At 40.3% G+C, this 23,324-nt stretch overlaps 1 protein-coding gene across 3 annotated transcripts in view; it reads left to right on the top strand.

Moving 5' to 3' along the window:
- The window catches only part of PCDH11X (protocadherin 11 X-linked), a 992,740-nt gene that overhangs the window by 623,445 nt on the left and 345,971 nt on the right, over nucleotides 1-23,324 (top strand). The window lies entirely within an intron of this gene.

The following is a 23,324-nucleotide window of genomic DNA, read 5'->3' as shown; positions in this document are numbered from 1 at the left end:
ACTTGAATACCAATTGTTATTTACTTTAATACCAACAGATGCTCTTCAGCAGCAGTAATACAAGTAGCACTGAGGCAGAGTAGTCTAACAAGCACACTCAAAAAATCTTCTGCACCTTCTTGTTGTCACTTCCCTCAATTACATTTTTTGCCCCTTACCCTATAAAATCTACAAAGCACAAAAGGCAGCCTCATCATTTGAATGTAGGTATGTTTTCAGCCTTAGCTTTCTCTGTCTCATGCATCTCTTCTCTCATCCAGTCAGATTCTTCTCCCAAACCCAATCCTTTGTTTTCCCATCATCTCAAACAGATCCTTGATTTTTCTTTCCCCAGCTTCACAAAGCTCTCACTCTCCACATCTCCTTCTCCCCATCTTCCAGCAGCTGTAGTGATATTCTCTTGGGGAGTCTAAGAACCAGTGCCCTTCCTTCTAGAATTGGCTAGCTGCACTATGCTCAGTAAATGTGTTGTGTTCTGGGACCAGTGCCCCAGGCAAGCTATTCAGACTCATGAGATTAGGGGGAAAAAACAGCTGGGCCAGGTGAGATTTGCAGGCCTTCTGTCGATAGAATGGATTTCATCATAGCTAAGGGAAGAACAGGGAGAGGAATGTGGGTACTTATCTGAACCTACACACAAAGGATTGGACCCAATTCAAGGTAAAGGCAGAATGTCAGGATCATTCTTGATTTAGCCAAAGTGTTTCACCCTGGGGCTAATGGACTTTTTTATGTTCAACCACCACAACAAACAGTATGTGTGTGATTTTCTTAGACGTGTATGTTTATATGTATACATAAATTAACTGACTTCAGATTAATTTGCTGCCAAACTGGCAACTGTATACCTTAGTTTATCTGTGTAGATGCATTTAGATGCCTGAAAAAAAAAAACCTACTTTGATGTACTGTATAAAGGAAAGAAACTCATGGGGAAAAGGTTTGGAGGAAAATGGTTTGCTAAACATGATTTTCAAACTGGGATAAATAGCTATGCCTCCCTGTTGTCAAACATTTTCCTCTTTAACACTTTGGAAATACAGAAATTCCCATTACGTGTTAGCAGTAATGCTTAATGAAACTGACCTATATATCTGCAGCACAAAACCATATATGAATTACATATTGTTGTAGTTGCCATGGCAAATAATTATTTTTAATGGACATTATAAAGCCATGGAAAACCAAGGCAATTGCAGTTGCTAGAATGCAGAATAGTTTTTCTTCAGTGAATGTGTTGTAATTCTAGAATAAGAATTTATTATTTAAAAAATGTTGGCTGGCTTTACCCTTATTTTGAATTATTTAAAATTGTGCACCTGATGGGGACAAAGAGAGGAGAAAGCGAGACTTTCATTTGGAATGAAAAGGTATGGAAGTAGACTTTAGCCATATGTATGATTGTATGTAGACTGTATTCTGCAGTCTTTTGGGGCACTGAATATCCTGTTTTTCTGCATATGATCAAAAAGTTGTTCCTCTTCTCCCTGCTCAAACTTTTCCCACTCCCATGTCCCTATTACTGTTGACAGCAACACCATCCTCAGAGACACTAAAGCCCATAACCTTGGTGTGTTCTCTTGCTCTCTACTGTGTTCAAAATGTTCTGCTTCTTGCTCCACAACATTTCCAAGATCTGGCCTTTTCTCTCTGCCCATAATGTTCTACTCCAACCCCTTATCTCCCTTCTTATCTACTGCAGCTTCTTTCTCTCCAGCTTTCCTGATAACCACACCATTCATGCCCATTCAGAATTCTATTGGTAAGAGAGAGTCTTCCTAAGCTACCATTTTGACCATCTGGCTCATCTGCATGAATCCCTTCATTGGCTCTCCTTCCTCCAGTGTACCAGATTCAAATTCTTGTCCTCATGCTTAAGGCCCCTGCATGGTATCTGCTTATGCACCTTATGGCATCAGCCTGCTCTGCTCTGCCAGCAATGACCATCTGTATTGCCTTTTGGTCCACTTCTCTCAGGACCACAGGCACACTTCCTGCATGATGCCCATTGTGCATGAAATTCCCTCCTTGCACTAGTCCATGAAGCTGCTACCCTGTCCTCCTTCAAATCTCACTTCTGCTATGGTGCCTGTGGTAAATAGCCAACTGCTAATGTCTGGGCAGGTGACTAGTAGGAATTACTGATTATCTGTTTAGTTAAATGAAATAATAAGGCCAGGGTTGTATCTCTATCCGTGCTTAAAAACAAACACATAGTGCTCAGCAGTTTACTGCATTTCATACATACTGTTCAATAGCTGCTGAATATAATGATATATTTTTTCAAATTAATCTCAAGCTCATTGGATTACATTTAATTGTATCAGTTGCATGGTAAACTTCCTTTTAGCAATTGTAGAGCACATACAGATTGCTACTAAAAAAAATAAAAAATCAGAGGGCAGGGCTAGAAATTCTATCATGAAACATAAGTATTAGTATTTCGTGTTGTGATGTGTGTATTATCATTTGCATGTGTGTATGTACTAGTAGGAGAGAACACAACCATCTAAAGCGTTACTCTGATGAATAGTCCCATTGACGTAAAGAAAGAGCTGATTCTAGGGGCACAGGCCATCTACTGAGAAAACACTTCTCTCTGTTCATGGGTTAAACGCTCTAGTATAGGCAGAAGTAGTGCCATGAAAAACATGGAGAGAGGACTTTTTTGAGGTAAATTGGTTCCAGATTTCTTAAAGCTTTAGACTCAGATTTTTAAAGGTAACAGTGAGATAAGCAATGCCAAAATACCTTTAAAAACCTTGGCTTTAGGGCCTAATCCGGCTACCACTGAACTCTCTAACATGTTTCCCATTCACTTCAGTAGAAATTAGGTTTGGCTATTATATGTCATAACAAACATTTTGAACTACAACCAAAATGTGAAGAGTCTTTGCACTCTATTGAGTGCTGGTACTAGGTTCTCATGAACTAAAGGTTCTCACCCCACAAAAGTGACAAATGCTCTGCACTGGCTGAATCTTCCAGGAGCACTGCAAGAGGAACACCAAGTAGTTTGTATTGTAGTGATCTGGATATGAAATTACAAAGGAATGGGGTGATGAGTTCCATACTGGAAAGAAATGGATGCAGCCACAAAGTCATCTGTAGTTAGAAAAGGTCCCTAGGCACTACAGCTGTCTCTTGGCAATGGGAACAGTGATAGGCCCAGCATGATCTATAGGCAAAAGCAGAAATAAACCATCCGTGTAAGTTAGACTCAACCCCCTCCATTCCTCAAGATGCTTTCACCAACCCGTCAGCATTACATTTTACCAGGGTTGAGCCTAAGCCAGTTTGTTCCTGACATGTCTTGATCACTGTCAAAAAGTAGAACAAAACAGGAGATGTAAGTCTGAATGTTGTCTGTAAATTGGTTACATTATGAGCCAGGACTTCATATGCAAAAATGGCAAAAGCAAAATAGCATATTTCGCATAGCTGTAGCCAGTACATTGTATACCGTTACAAAGTAGTCATTTATCCACAAGTGCAGTACAGTGCTATATGAGAAAGCGCAATTAATTGTGTTTTTTTCCCTTCTGCCGTCAGGTAAAAATGGTGATATCTCATTGTGTGACAAAAGTTGGTCAGTGTGTTTTTAACCAGTGTGTGGTATGTGGCTTGAACTTGCTATGGACTATGTGTTTTTGAAGCCTAAACTCACCTACAAGTATGATATTGCAGCTGCAACTACAGATATTGCTGGGGTCTGAATAAAAATTTGTGTTCTCACTAGCTAGTGTGTAAGTCCAGGCTTCTGCCTCTTGTGGAGTCAGAAATTTGGCCTTTCTGTGTTAACTTCTGTTTCCAGATGAACCAAACTTTTGGAAACAAAGAGTGATCTTCTTTTACAAAAATAGTTCCTACTTATTTCCCATCCCAATCCATTTTGCCTGTATGCCAAATAATATCAGACTACAAACAACAAATGTAAACTAGATAGTAGAAAGTATGGCTTTTAACACAAGATATGTGTGACCTCATTTACTGAATAAAATAGCTTAGGAAGATTTAAAAAGGATTAGATATTTATAGTGTGCATAAAATATGTTTTGTAGTTACACCCTTAGGATATAATTATAAAAGTTATTAATCCTCATGTTTCAGGGCATAAACTTATTAAGGGACAGGGATGGGGAAAATGCATTCCTCCCATGATATAGGACATTTGTGATTGATGACACTGAAGGTTGCTAAGAGCTGGAACAGCATGGACACCTTGCCATGGACTGTTCAAAGGAGGAAATTGTCAACTAGGAGTGTCAAGAGAAATGAATCAAGCTCACATCTAGAACTTGAATGGAACAGATTCAGGCCATCTCTGGAGGTAAAGATGTGCCCAGAGATGTGCTGACACAATCTTGTCCAAAAATTGGAGTTCAGAGAATGTGACAGTTATATTAACACCCAGAGATGCCTTCCTGAGAAGGGGTCATATCACCGCCTTTTAAAGAAGAGCTGACACCCTTTTTCCACAAAAGGAACATTAACCCACAGAATTAGGTTTCCAGATACCAGAGTGATGGTTACCTTACAAGAACCTAGATAGACAAACACAGCAATAATAGCAGGTTCTGCCCTACCTGTGGCTGGGCATTTAACCCAATGGGACAGCAAACATATGGTTCAGAAAAGCTTGAGCAGGACTGGTATTCCATACTGTGAATGGGGTTACACATTCACACTAAGCAAGTATAGATCAGAGTTCTCTCTGCATTTTACCTGAAAACATCTCTTTAAATATGGAACAGGAAAAACGGAACCAACTCCTGCAAAACAACCCCCTTACCCTTTAGATCACAGCTAACAAGATTATTCCTTTACACCCACTCCTCTTCTCACTCACCTGGAACCCAGTAGGTGCTCTGCCCCTCTTCCTGCTCCCGTTTCTCACACACAAGACTCCTCATTCTTTCATGCAAAGTATCAGAACATCCTGTTCCTTGCCTAGCTCTTCTCAGGTGCCAGCCTTGCTTGCTACATGCAGCTCCATGCTGATTTCTCCATGTGTTGATCTCAGCTCCAACTGCCTCCCCCTGGTTGTTCCCAGCTCGAGGGAGAGTTATATCAGAAGTCCAGACTGAATAAGGAACTGTGTTCCATACAAGGAAGGAACAGGAAAGTAGGAACTGGTTCTACCTGATTTGCAACTTCCTGATAGCCAGAAACCCCCCTTCCTTCACATAACATCCTTGAGTGGCTACCAGAGAATATTTATTAGTCAGACTGTCTGACACCAGGTGACTGACCTTAGGTGAACAAGCATGGTATGAATGCCTAGAGTAATAAATACATGACATAGACCTGAGGATTCGATCTTTCCCGGGAGATAAAGGCCTTAATTCTATGCATAAGGTGCACAGGTTCATAGTTGTCTGTTTGCTAAATCTGCATCATACTGTGTGGTTGCCTTTTCTGATAAACACTCTCTCTCAAATTGAATTTATTAATTTCTGAAGGAAATTAGCCTGTGTTGGTATACCTGAATGCACAGTCATGTATTTGTGGAGGAGGGAATATACAGTTCATTGACAAAGACAAAAGACAGTTTTCCTGACTTGCAAACACATCACTTTAGATGCTATTCCATGATCTTGTGGTAGAATAAGTTGCTGTAGGGCACTGGTTGTTTGGAGACATTATGGAACATAAACAGAAAGCTGCTCTTGTATTTATTCTGTAGGCAGTGAGAACAATGCTATGTAATTAAAGGCAGATCGATGTGGGTTTCAGAGTCTGCCTTCTCTACAAGCAAGGTTTTGAACTTAACTCTCTGGAGGTACCGTTAATCTAAATCACTTATTTACTTGCAGAGGGACAGAGTTTGAAGGTTATAGAGATCTTCACGCCAGCATGTAATGAACAGGTTTATTCAGCCTGAATAGAAGTAGATTGGCATGGATGCCATCACTCTGCTCCTGCTGTTCTGGGTTCTTTGTTCTCTGGGAAGCCCAGATTGACCCATACTCAGCTGTGCAGATGAAAGGCTCCTGCCAGGGTGCAATACCCAAGAATTCAGAGTTGGGGTATGAGGGTGCAGCTCCCATGAACATAATAAAATAGGATGATAGGAAGCTACTTTTGTTAAAGTGCTTTGAAATCTAAGCCTGGTTAAATGCTCAATAGTATTATTTATTATTTTATTTTTAATGATGTCAGGCATTAAATGAGTTTAAAAGTTACAAATTGGCTGTATACAGTGAAGTAGTATAATGAGCCCCAATTTGGCATTCAGTAGCTATGCAAAATGAGAGGAGCTTACATTTCTATGATGGCAAAAAAGGAGGGTAACAGAAACAGGAAGACGTAGGGCATGGCAGGCTCCTTCCACACTTTGTCTTTGAATTAGCCAAAATTACACCTAGTTCACCATTTGTCCCACTCTCTGTGGAGTCGGAGACCTGAACTCTGGTGCTAAAGTTTCTTATGCTAGGTTTGAATTTGGGCCTTCATTATGATTTCTATTTATTGTTCTATTATTCTGACTGTTATGGTTTTATGTAATAATGAGCACAGTAGTGCTACATGACGCTTTACAAACAGAAATGACAGGGAGCTTACAGTTATCTGTTATTTGATCTTAGCAAGTCCTTGTCCCAGGCTGTCAGCAAATCTTTATTTTGTAAGTAGACAACTGGAGAACACAGTCTTGAACTTAGAGCTGAACATTTATCTATTTATATAGGTTGCTGCTAATTGGGATTCTTCACTTTTGTCAATAGGCTGTTACATACTGAGTTCATAAAAGTTTGTCTTGGTTTCTAGTGCTGTCCTCTCCTTTTATCAGTGGTCTTGACTGAACATGGTTTGCTTTCTTGCTTGCTTTTCAGTGCATTTTTTTTATTGTTTTCTTTTTTGCAGGGGACATTGGTTAGATGGAAGGTGGGAAGAAATGGATAGCTTTAATTGTAATTGACTTTGGTACATAAAGACTTAAGTAATCTGCAGGCTGCAGTTAAACCTATAGGTGATCAGTTCTACTTTCAGTAAGTGGCATCCTAATGAGAATTAAAAACAGTGTTGAAGTAATTTCAAGCTCTGTGTTCCCATGGAACTATACATTCACTTGTGTGCTGGTCTTCTGATGAAGACATCGGGATGAAAAGTTAATAGAATTGCTTAGCATTTTGGCCCTGACCCAGTAAAGCACTTAAGCACATGCTTAACTTTAAGGATGTGAATAGATCCTCTGGCTTCAGCTACTCACATGCTTAAAATTACATGCCATGGTGGATGCGTGCCTTATGACAGTAGATGGAGAAGAAAAGAAATGGAATATGTAGTTATACCCTGGGTAAGTAGAAAATAAGGTATAATTTATTAATAGAAAAACTATATGAAAGCAAATTTTCTGAATGACTGTTTTGCTCTTACAAGAGAAAGCCAGAGGGAGGAAAAGTCTGTTTGAGTTGTACCTTTAACTGCATGTATAGCTGGATTTGCTTATGCTTACTAATTAGTACAATAATCTACTTGTAATTCATTCTTTTTTCTGCATATCTTTTTCCCCTTTAAGTATTACTTTCTTGGTGCTACATCTTTTTTATTCTTTTATTTTTTCTAGTGTAATTAAGATTGAAAGCTCAAAGGGGTAAAGCATGAGTAACATCCTAATGAGAAATTAAAACCAGAATTGTACTAATTCCAGGTCCTGCCTTCCAAAGGAACTAAAAACTCACTTCTCCACTCTTGTGATGGAGACATCAGGCAGGAAATTTAATAATACTATTTTGCTCTTGCATAGCGCTTTACATTTTCAAAAGGCTGTACGACATTACCTAATAGTTGCCTGTAGACTGTTGCCTGTGTCTCCTTTGATTTATCTCTCTGGTATGCTGAAGTTCAGTAAAGGTAATGCAGCAGTCAGAAAGAAGTGTTATAAAGTGTGACAAACCCTATTCCCTCTAGGGTGTTCATCTGCCATAAAGTGTATTTCACATCTCTTTCATTATGTAACGAGAGGTGTTAAGTTCCCTTCTTACGCTAAGATGAGACAACCCTGAGCTGACTACACAGACTCTGTCTTGCCTGAAGCCAGAGGAGATCCATCAATACAAAACATGTTCTATGAGGGGGAGGGGGCAATGAGACTGTTACAACTAGCAAGACTAGGATGGATTTCCTAATATACTCAAACTGACCTTAGCAAGGTCTCACTCTCGTTAAACTTGGCAGGCTTTAGATATATATTGCCAGATTTGTTTCTTTAAATACTAAATAGATTAGTAAACAACTTGATTTAAGGAAATATACTAGAGAAAACTGTTGAGAGCCTCAGGAAAGGCTCTAGGAGCTTTAGGGCGAAACACAGAAGATTAATCAGAAAGCAGCATCTGGAGAGGCAGTCGTGAATCCATCAAAAACAAGTGTGCAGAGGAAGTTTAAAGAAAGCTATCAAGTATCTGGGAGAGAGAGTAGGATATTGAATGGCATTAGGGCTCAGAGAGTTCTTTGAACGTGGAAGGAAAATGCCAGCGAAGCAAAAATTAAATAAAGCCATCAGATGTACAAGTAGAGGGAAAAGGCAGTTAAACCGTTTGGAGTGAAGATATACAAAAAGTTCAGTCCTGACCCTGCTGCCTTCACAGTCCGTGGTAATTTTGAAAAAGAGCAAGATCAGGCTTTAAAAATATCTTTCCATGTTGTAGGGCCACCAAATCCTCCTATGCCAACTCTTCATGGTTGTTCAACCAACCGTCAGAGAAGCTGTCACTTTTGTCATTTAAAAAACAAAAACAGAAAACATGATAAAAGAATGTTAAGGTTGCAAAGTCAAGCATTCAAGAGTTAGGAGATGCCAGAATTAAGGTTGCCTTAGTTTGGCTCCATTATGTGTATGAATTATGATACACTCTTTAAGTACATGATGGCATCCTTTTTCCCCATGGGACCCCTGCCTCATTCAGATCACAAGCCAGCATTTTCTAGTTTTTGAATTCTTGACTTTCTGGTCCTTAAGTTTCTTCTGATGTATTTTTAAATGTTTTTCCTATTGAAAAAACAAAAACTTCCCACAAAAAATTATACAAATTATGAATGTGGAAGTCTGTTGACTCTCACCTTGTGCAGATGCTTGAAAGAGCAAAAACAACTAGCATCAAGGCAATGATTATTAAAGCTCAACTTAGCTGTACAAATCGTTATCAGAATGGATGGTGACAGATTCCTGAAAAAATCCTCTGTGGTGATCTGAAACTTGTAAAGCTCAAGAAGGGCAGTCAACACAAAGACACCCTTAAGCAGAATCTCAGCTCATGCGACATAAATATTAATAACGTTGAGGACACAATCAAGGATAGACCTGTGTGGAGAACAACTATCAATAAAGGTTATAAACACTTTGCGAAAGACAGATGAAAACAACTGACTGAAAATACGGCCAAGTGTCATGCCAAGTCTTCAGTGGGAACCTGCACATTCCTGTGTGGTAGCCATTCGCAACCTAGCTCCTTGCAGATTAGACTATACAGCCACAAGAGAACTCTCAAGATGCTGTGATGTCGTTGTTGGATTCTACGCACAGCCATACAACTAGGCCATTATCTTCTATGTATACCAGTACTAGAGGAGGGTGAGAGGCACACTTTTCAGTAGGTTTCTCAGCTATTTGCTAACAGCAGGGGAATGATGAGACTCAAGACTCCTGGGTTCAGGTCCAGGTTTTGGAAGGAAGTGTGCTCTGGTGGTTATAGACCCTTCTGCCCCTTTACTTTCAGACTGCCCCCCTTCTGTTCCCTCCCCACTCCTGTCTAACCTCCCCGCACACCGCCAGCTTGTTTTCCTCCTCCTCTTGTATTCAATCCACATCCCTTGGTTCCTGCCCCTCTTCCTTCTGCTGTCCCATATGCTCTGGTTCCTGCAGTCTGTCTCCCCCTTCTGCCTCTTCCTCACCCCTGCAGATTTGAATCAGGGACTTCCTCCTCCTTCATAGTTGCTGCCTATTTGCCATCAGGGTAAGCACTGAGAGAGCATGGGAAGCAATTTTTATGCTGTCAGTTTGTTCCAGGGCCTCGGCAACCAGGATGAACATATGTAAAGAAAGTCCTGCCCTTAGACTGTGATATCCTGGGATGGAACATTCTCAGTCACTCTGTGGGGATGGTGCATGTGGAGTCCAGTTTACATGTAGGAGCTGTGAAGGGATGGACTGTGTTCAGTATAGACGGGATCTTCAGAGAATTTAGCTGCCAATCTCTAACAAGTACCTGCTGAGCATGTGTGAACTAATTTTTTTTGAAGGTGCTTATAAGTGATAGAAATTGGGGCAAACATTTTACAAGAACATCAGGGCAAATTCCCGCCAAATTTTAAGTCTCTGCTTTAAAGCATGGAGGCACTAGAGCTCAGGGAAACTGTTGGAAAAATTATTTTTTTTAACAAGGGCAAAGCAACGTATTTTTCCCTAACTTCATCCTGAGAAACAGTTGAACTATTGAAGCTGAGACTTCCTAGACAAGTAAAGACTTCAGTCTCCATTCCTGCAAATCTGCCAGCCACTATTTGTAACTACAGACAGAAATATATATGGAATATTGTGTCTGTGTGTGTATATATGAGAGAGAGAGAGAGAACGGGAATGAACCTGAATATAAATATAGCATTGGCTGTTTTAGGCTTTGCTTTTAGTTTCAGACAAGAGGTGAATACATAACACTGAGCTTGTGAGCTTTTCCAAGTGATCCCAGAAGAACTTGTTTGCCAAATCTCAAGAAAACAGCTCATTGTAATACTAAACAAAGTATAATTGGGAGAAGGTTATTGCTTCTCATAACAGAGCACACCTAGTTACACACATTCTTTTTTTCCCTGATAGGGTGTCTGATCTTTCTAGTGATTTACAAAATAAAATGTTAAGAAAACCCCTAGATCTCCACCATAAAAGATTAAATAAAACAATGACAGGACTGGGATACGTGTATTGAGGGGGAGATTTATGTAAATTCAGTCTGAACAGAAATGATGTAATAATGCAGATCAGATTTGGGCTCTTTGTTTTTCTTCTACATTTCAGGAGATAGAGTGCAATAGCTGCCCATGATTGAGGTCAAGTAAAGAGGGAGGGTGTCATATCTTAATTCATCGAGCTAGAGTCTAATTTTCAGCTTCTTTGACTGGGTGGGGAATTGTACTGACAAATAATCTCCAGTAGGCACCAGGCAAAGAAGATCACTTCTTTCCTATAGGAAATCAAAACAGCCTTGCACTGATCAGCTGGCACATACTGCTGGATCAATGGTTGGCAATTTGCAGGGCTGTACTGTAGATAAGGCTGTCACATTCTGGCAGGCTCATCACTACCAGTCAGCCACATAATAGCTGATAGGTACCTTTCAGATAAAGACAAGCTGTAGATAGAAAACTGAAGGGAAAAGGGAGATGGAGTGGTTAAGGGAGGAAGGGAGAGATAGTAAATTGGAATTTCCACATCCTTGTGTTGTAATTATGTTCCTTTGGACCAGTGTCCATTGAAATGTATGTAAATCTAATATATATTAATTATAATATTTTTCCAGAATACAAGGTAATAGCACATCATCCACTAAAGCTCTTAATTTATAGAAGGGTATAGAACTGATAAAAAGTGAATTGTTTATTACAATGAGGATTAGGGTTGGGTAGCTATAGCCTCCTGGCACAAAAACAACTCCACCCACTGAGAAGCCAAAATGAGACTCCATTCATCTTCTTACTACAGTAGTCCCTCTGTTGTTTTTTGTGATCTGAATCTGGAGTAAAACATGGCAGCCTCCAGAAAAAAGTGCAGCGTTTGCTGACAGCAAATTTAGGTGTAGCCTGTGTCCCACTCTTAGTAAAAATCTTAAAAATGTAAATCTTTCTCTCTTAATTCTGCCTGCAGATCCACAGATTCAGTGGAGGCTGTAAGAAAGATCACTAGTGTTGGGGTGACAATGCAAATTAAATGATTTATTATTTGTATTGCCATAGTGTCTCAGAGCCCGAATTTTGGACCAGGACCTGGACAAGGTGCTTGATGCTGTGCAAACAAAGAACAAAAAGATGGTCCCAGACAAGGTGGGCAGGACAGAATGGTGTCAGAAGGGTTTCTGTGAACTGAAGGAAGCTCTGAGAAAAGATTCGGTACTAGCAATCCCAGACTTTGACAATGGTTTTCACAGACCCCTCAGACATACTTCTTGGTTCAGTTTTGTCTTGATGCCTACTTGAACTCAAAGGGTTAAATCAGAGTAGAGCTGGCCTAGACTGGAAAGAAAATGAGTAAGAGATAAGAAAGCTTCAGTCACTACCTTCAAGGCAGCAAAGAACAATGGGGCCATCACCGGGAGATACTGCTCCCAGGTTCCATCAGAGTTAACAGGTTTTGTTTTTCCAATGCTGAGATCCTATAAAATCAAAAAATCCAGACCACTTAAAAAGGTGCCTCTGACAGAAAGGAAGTGGTGAGTGGTGAGCATGCTGTCAGGTTGACCCACAAGCAAAGCCTGACTGGGAGTCAGGGGTCTGCACCAAGCAAGCTGTAACTTGGTGTTCATGGAGAGGCACTAAGGCAAAGCTAAGTCTACCCAGGAGCTTGAGGGGAAGGCCAAGTGTGGGTAAAATGTTACATATGCAGGTCTGTATGTTATTTTAAATCCTCTTCTCTAAGCTCCATGGACCTTTTGGCAAAATAAATCATGCTTTGTTTGACAAGTGGTGGCACATTACACTGGAATAATTATGTTAATACAAGTTAAACTGCCGAGCAGGCCCAGTGTTAACTAACTATTTCCAGAAGCCTGATGTAATGTGGTGTGCTCACCACTCTGGCGCCACCTGCTGATTTTCTTGGGAATTAGCTGTGCATGGTAGTACACCCTCTTCAGGTGAGCATAAGCTTTTGTGAGCTACAGCTCATTTCATCGGATCCGATGAAGTGAGCTGTAGCTCACAAAAGCTTATGCTCAAATAAATTGGTTAGTCTCTAAGGTGCCACAAGTACTCCTTTTCTTTTTGCGAATACAGACTAACACGGCTGTTACTCTGAAACCTCTTCAGGTGGTGCCTTGTCACTGTCACTCCTGATCTAGGACCCATGTCTCTCCAAGGTTCACAGCATCCTCTTCAGCGACACAGCCCCCCAGCTGTGCCGCACTCTGTGTTCCCCCTTTCCAGAGGACCTGCAGTCTCTGGCCAGCCACTTCCCTCAGTGACAACTGCAATCCATTGTCCTGGGGCCACTTCCCATGCAGCTCCAGCACCCTCTTCTGCCCTTACCTCAGGGCCCCAGGGTGCAGGCACTAGCAGCCAACCACGAGCTCTCTCTAGCTTCCCCAGTGCCTGCTTGCAGCACTGCTCTGTCCAAGGTGCTGACAGTTCTCCAGAGACACATTCCTTCCTCCCTGGGCTCCCAAGCAGAGAACTGACTCTTTTGCTCTGCAGGTCCCTTTTAATATGGGCCTGTTTGGCCCTGATTGGCTGCTCCCTTCAGCCCTTCTCTGATTGGCTGCCTCTGGCACAGCCTCCCTAGGGCTGCGTTTAACCCCTTTTCTGCCAGTGAGGGGCAGCTGCCTCATCACACCTGACAACATACAGACTAAGCCAAGTAATTGTTCACATATTAACGAGAGCCCTGCCTTCTCTTCAAATAGCCTGACTCTCGACTGCCTATTAGAAATTTCACAGACCTGCCAAATTTCTTTCTTGTTGGGCTCCCTGTTTTTTGCATTACTTTTAAAGGAATTTTGGAAGTCCCTCCCTCTTAGGATGGAGCATTTTCCTGTGTGTTTCAGAAAGACATTTAAAATATCACTCTTACTTTTTCGAAATCTTCCCCATTTAGAGTATCTTGGCTGGGAAGTCCCTCATTCTGCCTTGTTAGAATAGAGAAACTGACCCTTTTTAATCCTGTGCACAGAGGATGATGAAACGTATACCTCCAGGAAGTTATAACGCCATCCGTCAAGTTGTAAAGGATCTGCAAGGTGAAAATCCTAACCTTTCAAACTATTTTGCTTGAGTTAGTCAATTCTAACGGTGCATTTCACCACTTTGTTGTGATTCAATGTCAGAAACCATGGAAAAAAGAAGAGGAAAAAACTTGTCATTATTGGCATTCTGGGGAATTAAAGACTAGGAGCGAGAGAGCCACAGCAGCCGGCCGACATAGATTGTTTATTTAATTCCTCCAATTTGTTCACCTGAATGAAACACCAAAAGGTTTGAGCGAGAGGTAATTAACAAGAGAGAGCCTGCTTAATGAAACCAGTACAGGATGATATTTGTTTCAGGGATCGATAAACGACTGTGAGTGAAGATCATCCTGGCATCATTCAGGAAAACAAACCACCTTGTGCCAATCAGTTGTCTGCTGCACATGCATGAATTTGTGTGGGGCATTTTAAATATTGCATCAATAGAAAGTCAGGGAAGGGGAAAGACTTGATAAATTTGGGGGAATCTAGTACTTAAGTTGTTAGTATGTCAAATACTATAATTACAGCTGTAGCATTCCTCTTCTGTGCCTTCAATAGTCATTACAAAACAATTTTAATGAAATAATCTAATTAAAGTGTGCTTTTTCTTTGAGCATGTATAGAGTCTATTGTGCAGGGTTTCTTGGTATTCTGGTTATTGTAGATTACATGCTTTCATGAAGGGAGAAAAACAAAGCAAAACAAAACATAGGACTGCATTCTCAGAAAGAGAAAAATAAGCCAACTGATAAAAAGATACTTCACTGATCGTCCCTGGGGCCCTCTAGAGACATAAGTTTGATTTCCCATTGCCACTAGTTGAGTTAGCAATTACTACCACAGTAATTAGTAGCAAGTTTCCAGATCTCAGTGCACCAGGCAAGAATTTTAGTTCCACAATAAGTTACTATCAGAGAGGACTGGGTGAGAAAGGAAATCATGTCAGGCAGATTGTACATAAAAATAAATAAGCAGTGTGACGGGTGTGTGTGTGCATGTTAGCAAGGTGAATGAGAAGGACAGTACATAGTAGATATCTTAATTAGTAGCAGACTGTAAGGTCTGACAATATAACCAAATGTTAAACTAGCTGTGATGTTAGTTAATTTCCTTATCATAGAATTGAAAAATTACCTTTCTACATCTATAAAAATAATTTTTATTTTGACATTTTTAATTGCATGAAAAAGTTTAGATAATGGTTAAGTATTGAAAGATGGCTTTATATTGCCTGTTTCTGTTTAATAATTTTCTGTCACTAGATGAGATTGTGGGAGGTGAGGGGAGCGAAGAATCTAGAGGCACCAGCTCCAGTTTCTACAGTGGCTGTAGGCTATGGAAGAGGTTGTAGAGGGGAATTGGTGATTGGAAATGGTGAATTTAGACAAAAGTTATAGAGCCATATCAGAAACTGAAGGATTGCAGTCCAGCTCACTGATAAATTAGGGTGGCCTAGAAGAGCAGAAGCGGGGCCTAGATAGGAATATTCCATTGCCGAGCTCGTGAATTTTCAGAAGATGGACAAGCCAAACCAACGTCCTAATAAGGTAGGAAGAAGTGAACCAGAAGTGCATGGTATAGCAGAGAAGGCACAGGGAAGCCAAGGAGATTGCATACAAGTGCATGGACAAAGCTATGTGACGCCTAGCGGGAGGCCTACTAAACCCCAGAGGACTGTGAGTCCACTAGAGCTTTTCAAAAAACTCAAAAAGATTTTTTGTTGCAAAATGGTTCCCATTTTTCTCTGAAAATGCATTTTTACAAAATTTTCCCAACCAGCTCTAGAGTTAATAGGAGCAGAAAACCTAGCCAGAGAAATATTATCACTCACAACTCTGCCTATATAATCTACATTATATGTGCTATCCTTACTGCTGTGGTACCTAAGAACCTATAAAAAATGTATTAACTGTAAAATCAACTAAAGTGCAGAGTCACTGGATGGTGGTAATTTTTCATTCCTTCCTAAAGATTCTAACATTTTCTCAAACCTTTTATTGAACACTTGCATATTGCTATTGGGAACTATGATACAGTCTCCAAGCCCATAAGCAAGCATGGGCTTAACCTTGAAGTTAGCAGAGGACTGATTAGATGCTTAAAGGTAAGTTTTAGACTAAATGATTTGTGGACTTTAGCTGTAATCAATAACTCAATCAATTCACTGAGCTCAGTTCTCATAAAACAGAAATGTAATGTTAGTCCTGTGTACTTCTGTCCATTTGTTGCTGAGTTTGACCCACACAAATATCCCCTCATATCAGAATCAAGTGATGCAGGGATTATACCAGCACTGCAAACTCTTAAATGCAGAAAAAATCTACAAATTACTTCCCCAAGCTGATTAAGCCATAAAGCCAAGACTTTATTTCAATTTGTATCAATAAACCATTATTGCTTTTGGGAGATTAGTTCAAATGCTCATGTGTTTGACGACAGTATGATCAAATGGTAGTTTGGTCAAATAAATAACAAATGTAGTATTCTCTAAGCAACAGAAAGATCTCCTCTAAAACAGAATGAATTCCTAGAATTGTTGAGGTTTTTTGCTGCAGTTGCAAAAAATTACCATAATAGTAAAAGGTTTCAGAGTAACAGCTGTGTTAGTCTGTATTCGCAAAAAGAAAAGGAGTACTTGTGGCACCTTAGAGACTAACCAATTTATTTGAGCATAAGCTTTTGTGAGCTACAGCTCACTTCATCGGATGCATACTATGGAAAGTGTAGAAGCAGGAGAGTGGGGTGGGGGGAGGTATTTTTTCATGCTTTGTGTGTATAAAAGATCTTCTACACTTTCCACAGTATGCATCCGATGAAGTGAGCTGTAGCTCACGAAAGCTTATGCTCAGATAAATTGGTTAGTCTCTAAGGTGCCACAAGGAGCATATATAAAATTTGGGGGTTACGTTTTCTTGCTTGTTTTATCCAGAGGGCCATATTTTCATTGGGCCTTAATTATACAGGAGCATTTTGCACTATTCGTACCCTCTTAACCTCCCTCTCCGTGCTCCCCCCCCAAAAAAAAACCCCATACCTATGGCCCAATAGCATGTGCAAATGGATATTCCCTCCATATTTGCATATGTAGTTATTTATTCCAGATTAACATTGGTATAACTGGGATCAGACTCTGGTCCATACTCATTATGGTCTAGTATCAGCTTATTCAGTGCTACCAATTTTCCCCTGGTTTTATTATAAACCATGTGAAATGCAAATTTCACATGTTTTCACTGTTGAACCACAAAATGACCGAAGCTTACTTGAACCGTTTTGCATATCTGTTGATGAACGAGGACTAAGTTTCACATATGAAATAAAGGATGACGCCAAACAAATTTCATGGGTGAAATTCTGGTCCCATTGAAGTCAACAGCAAAACTTCTGCCATTAACTTCAGTCCGGCAAGTCTTTAATCTCATGTGTTAATAAACATCCCAGCTACACAATAGCACTCTTACTATACTACTGCACATGAAACAGTGATCCTGTTCCTTTCTCATTCAACCTTTACAACAGGCAAACTTGCAGGGATGGTGTGTTAATATTTCATATGTTAAACTGTCCAGACCTTGCATGACTTATTTTGTCCTTTTTTGTTTTTTTTTTTAATGGTATGAGTTTCAGATGCACACATGCCAGAAAACTGTCTATCCTATACTGCTATAGCACCGTGGAGAACATTATGTTGAAACTGGGAGATAGACACTGTCATCTCTGATACAGTGACTGTTTCCTAGGTGGACGTGAACTCAACAAGTCCAGTGTTGTGTCAGCAATGAGCTGAAAGCCAGACTGTTATATTCACACTCTCCACTGCTGTTGTGCCTCACCTCACACATGTGGTTTAGTCTGCATGAGTGAGCGCTGAAATCAAGAAAGCCGTGTAATACTTTGAAAGAGGTTCCCTTGTTGGTTTTCCATTTCAATTATTTAAGAGGCTCCTCCCTTGTCTCTGAAGATACTACTCTGCACTTCACGAGTTTCCTAGTAATCATCATATTGTCTGTTCTTATGCTGCAGTTGGCCTTCTTGTGTGCATCTATAATGAGAAGATTCCCAAAATATCTATCTGTCTGTCATTGTATCTATCTAATATATTGATGGCCTGGTAATGCTCTACCTACCTACCTACCAATCATTTGGTGGCCAGGTAATATATAATATGATCATCAGTACAGAACACATCAAAATGGATGGAAAAATATACTGTGCAAATAGCAAAAGTAAGATAATACAAAATGTCAAGACTCCTGTCTGCTGGCTTCATGTCTATTCATATATTCCCTGTTTAACATACACACCTTATTATAGCAGAAAGAGGGCTGAATTCAATCGCTGTGTAAATTGCTCATTGTTCATAAATTGGTCCAGAAATGGGTACAGGTGCTAAAGTGTTCTATACTAGAGCATAGAACAATTTGATGTTCAATGGGAGTGCAAAAATAAAGTGTTAAAAATGAATTGAGAATGGAACAACACAGCATATTTTCTTCAACGAATAAAAAAGATTCACGCCTATTGATGGTTCATGAAGTTCACTAGAGCATTGCTACAGTCTAGTTACGTATTTATTTTAGTTGTGAGGGAATCCTGTTTCCTGTGAATGCCATAAGTGAAAAGTGTTATCTGCAGAATTCTGCTAAGTGAATTAAATAGAATAATGTATTTCTTTACCTGTATAACACTAATTCAGACTTGTTAAAATTACATTTTTTCACTTATGAAATGTGCTGGTAAATTCAAAATAAACCAAATAAAATGAAAAGATCTAAAAAGCATCCCTGTGGACCTTTTCCCTCTTATTCATCTCAGAAACAGAAAGCTGTTTTAGCTGTGATAGATAAAAAATCCATTTTAAATATGAGTGGGGACATTATGCATTAACAAACACACTATGCAAAAGCAAAGGAAGCTATGTATATATTTTCTGTAGCATGTATTAGTAAAGAGAGGGAAAATGGTCACTAGTGTTACAGATCTAGCTGCAAATAAAAAATTACTGAGGGGATAATTGCATCAATCAGAAATTACAGAAATGTGCCATTATATGACATGAAAAATATGTTTCTCCTAACACTTTGGTAACCCAAATTATCATCATCTCTCTACTAGGATGAAGATTGAAATCATGTTCATTTTTGTAATTTCTTTTTCAAATTACAGAATCTCTCTGCTTCTTATTGTACTTTCTCTTTCTCCTCCCTTCCCCCATTTCCCACATGCCTTCTCCTGAAAACTTCATTATGTGTTTGGGGCAGATTTATCAAGTTCATTCATTTAGTCTGTGTTTACATGATCGGTATTTTGTTTCTTGCTTGCCTGAGGAAGAGCTATGTGTAGCTCAAATGCCTGTCTCTTTCACCAACTGAAGTTGGTACAATAAAGGTATTACCTCATATTGTCTTTCTGAATCTCATGCGAATAAAAAAGCAAATTAGAAAACTCATCAGATATGAAACATGTTGGCTTTACAAATCCTTGTTTTATTTTCTTTATGGAAGAAAGAAACATAAAGAAAGATATATAGGGCCAGCAATGCACATCTGATGAGCATGTCTAATAAGTGCAACCTAATATTGAAATCAGTTTGGGTCTCTAACATCTTTCCACTCAAATGATAATTTGTGTAGATAGAGGACATGATCCAAAGCCCACTGAAATTAATAAGAGTATTTTAATTGTTTTCAGTGGGTTTTGGATCAGGCCAAGATAGGGGAAATCCACATGCAAATATGCAAATACTCCATTTTCACTCACAAAAGTTGGATTCTGTGCTGTGCAGCATAGACAGAATGCTGTAGTTTTCTGAGCACCCCATGAGAGGTGCTGAGTATCTTCATCTCCTACTAAAGCTGGGTTCTCAGGAGAGGCTGAGCTCCTTGAAGGATCAGGCCCCATGTGCACATGCATTGTTCATATCTCACCCATTTTACAGGGTTTTGAAAATATGGCCTATCATGCTTAATATGTTTCGTTGCATGCAGTCACATTTCTGGATTACTGTAAAATCTTTTTTATTTGGATATAAGCTTTCATGGGAAAAAACCACCATTTACTGACGAAAGTTTATGCGCAAATAAATCTGTTAGTCTTTAAGGTGCCACTGGACTTCTTGTTGTTTTTGTGAATACAGACTAACACGACTATCTAGTTTAAATTCTTAAAATTGTTAAAATTCTTCTTTTACTGTCATTGTACATTGTATGCTTGTCTGCAGGTTCTGTGTTGCTTCCCATTCTGTAAATAATCTCGCATTTGTTGGGTACCTGTGGATATGTGTCTGGATATTTTTTCCCTAAAAGATCCCAGCTTGCAGATGTTTACGTGACAATTTATTTCAAATTTTGAAAATAACTAGTTTTCTTTCTCATCCTATGTAATATTCATGTTATGTTCTTGTCATTTTTATCCTAAGAGTCTTTATTTTGCTCCATTGATGAGGACTCACCATGTTTGGCATTTCATCTGATGTACTAATATGTGGCATTTTAGCCAGTCGTCCATTGGCAGGCCATCCATATTGGTTATTTTGAAATTTGCAAATTGTTGCTCACAAAAAAATCAGGGTGAAAATTACTGTACAATATTTTAAAGCAAACGATTGTACATTATTATATGCTTTATGTTATGTCTAGGGTTGTCAAACTATTAAAAATTAATCTTAATTAATTGTGTGATTGAATTTTTTTATCATGTGATTAATCACATTGTTAAACAATAATACCATTTATTAAAATATTTTTGGGTGTTTTCTACATTTTCAAATATATTGATTTCAATTACAACACAGAATAAAAAGTGTACAGTGCTCACTTTATTTTTTTTACAAGTATTTGCGCTGTAAAAAACAAAAATTGCATTTTTCAGTTCACCTAATACAAGTACTGTAGTGTAATCTCTTTATCATGAAAGTTGAACTTAAAAATGTAGAATTATGTACCAAAAAAACTGCATTCAAAAATAAAACAATGTAAAACTTTAGAACCTACAAGTCTAGTGAGTCCTACTTCTTGTTCAGCCAACCGCTCAGACACACAAGTTTCTTTACTTTTGCAGAAGGTAATGCTGCCTGCTTCTTGTTTACAGTGTCAGCTGAAAGTGAGAACAGGCATTTGCATGGCAATGACGTAGCTGGTGTCGCAAGATATTTACAAGCCAGATGAGCTAATGATTCATATGTCCCTTTGATGCTTCAACCACCATTCCAGAGGACATGCACCCATGCTGATGACAGGTTCTGCTCAATAACAATCCAAAACAGTGCGACCAACGCATGTTCATTTTTATTATCTTAGTCAGATGCCACGAGCAGAAGGTTGGTTTTCTTTTTTGGTGGTTTGGGTTCTGTAGTTTCCCCATCAGAGTGCTGCTCTTTTAAGACTTCTGAAATCATCCTCCACACCTCATCCCTCTCAGATTTTGGAAGGCTCTTCAGATTCTTAAATCTTGGGTCAGGTGCTGTCGCTACCTTTGAAATTTCACATAGGTACCTGTGACAGGTTTCAGTCGGTCCACCGAGCCCCTAGGGGGTGATGGAGACCTATGGTCCCACGGGCAGGCCTTCGTCACACCTTTCAGGCGCTGGGGAATTAGCAGAAAAGGTGTGCCGGCCGGAGCCTGCAGCGCGCCCCTCAGGCAGGGGGGCGCCGGCATGAGCCTGCAGCGCACCCCTCAGGCAAGGGGGTGCTGGCACGAGCCTGCAGCACGCGATTCTGCCACCCAAGGCAGGTTGGCCGGGGTAGGGGAATGCAGGCCCACCCAACACACCCACCACATGGTGCAGTCCTGCCCCTGGGCTACTTCCTACCCAGTCTCTGAAGCGGGCCTCTCCGGTCCCTCCAGCTCGTCCGGGTATTCCACTGCTGGCAGCTCCAGCTCCCCCGCTGTGTCGGGCTCACACTGGCCCGGGTTACAGCCTGGCCCCTCCAGGTACTCAGAGGCTGGCAGTCCTGGTCGCCACATGCCTTCCTCCAGGTCAGGTTCCTCCTGGCCCCGGGCCTCCCCTGGGTCAGCAGCAGGGTCTGGAGGGAGCAGCCAGCAGCCTGTGTCTGTCTCCCTCCCTGGTGCTCTTCTCACTGGGCAAAGGGCCCCGCCCTTTGTACTTCCTGTCCCACCCCTCCCCTTTCGGGAATTGGTGTAAGCTTGGTCTGGCCCTGCCCACTGAGACTGAGGGGGTGGCTCTTTACCCTCTGGTTCGGAGGGAAGCCACCCTGGCTCCCTACAGTACCTTCTTTGCATTTTGTCAAATTTGCAGTGAAAGTGTCCTTAAAATGAACAACATGTGCTGGGTCATCATCCGAGACTGCTATAACATGAACTATATGGCAGAATGCAGGTAAAACAGAGCAGGAGACATACAATTCTCCCCCAAGGAGTTCAATCACAAATTTAATTAACACATTTTTTTTTATCGAGTGTCATCAGCATATGACAAAGGCCAAAGCTAGAACAAAGGCCAAAGCATGAAGAGGCATATGAATCTTTAGCACATCTGGCACATACATATCTTGCGATGCCAGCTACAACAGTGCCATGCACATGCCTATTCTTACTTTCAGATGGCATTGTAATTAAGAAGTGGGCAGCATTATCTCTTGTGACTGTAAACAACCTTGTTTCTCTTAGTGATTGGCTGAACAAGAAGTAGGACTGAGTGGACTCGTAAACTCTACATTGTTTTGTTTTTCAGTGCAGTTATGTAACAAAAAAACCTACATTTGTAAGTTGCACTTTCACGACAAAGAGATTGCACTACAGTACTTGTATGAGGTGAATTGAGAAATATTATTTCTTTTGACTGTCATTTTTACAGTGCAATTATATAAGTGAGCACTATACACTTTGTACTGTGTGTTGTAATTGAAATCGATGTATTTGAAAATGTAGAAAAAACATCCAAAATATCTAATACATTTCAATTGGTATTTTGTTGTTTAACAGTGTGATTAATCACAATTAATTTTTTTAATCGCAATTAATTTTTTGAGTTAATTGCATGAGTTAACTGCCCAGGTTGTGTCCACATTTGCAGTTGCAGAAAATAATTCTACAGTAATTGTAAAATATTAAGGAAAAAGATGAAAACCCATTAGCCTGTGAAATATATGAGCAGGAGCAAAGAAGAAGCCTGGCTATATCTTACATCAGGGGTTGGCAAACTATGGCCCGGGGGCCACATCCGGCCTGTCAGACCTTTTAATCTGGCCCTTAAGCTCCTACCGGGGGGTGGGGTTGGGGGCTTGTCCTGCTCCGCACGTGCCGTGGCTCCTGGAAGCAGCGGCATGTCCCCCTTCCGGCTTCTACGTATGGGGCAGCCAGGGGGCTCCAGGGCTCTGCAGCTCCTGCGGCCAAGTGGGGACATGTCACTGCTTCCAGGAGCTGCTTGAG

The sequence above is a fragment of the Caretta caretta genome, chromosome 9, assembly GCF_965140235.1.
Source record: "Caretta caretta isolate rCarCar2 chromosome 9, rCarCar1.hap1, whole genome shotgun sequence".
Taxonomy (NCBI): Eukaryota; Metazoa; Chordata; order Testudines; family Cheloniidae; genus Caretta; species Caretta caretta.
Note: the sequence above shows the minus strand (reverse complement) of the source record. Positions and strands in the feature narration are given on the sequence as shown.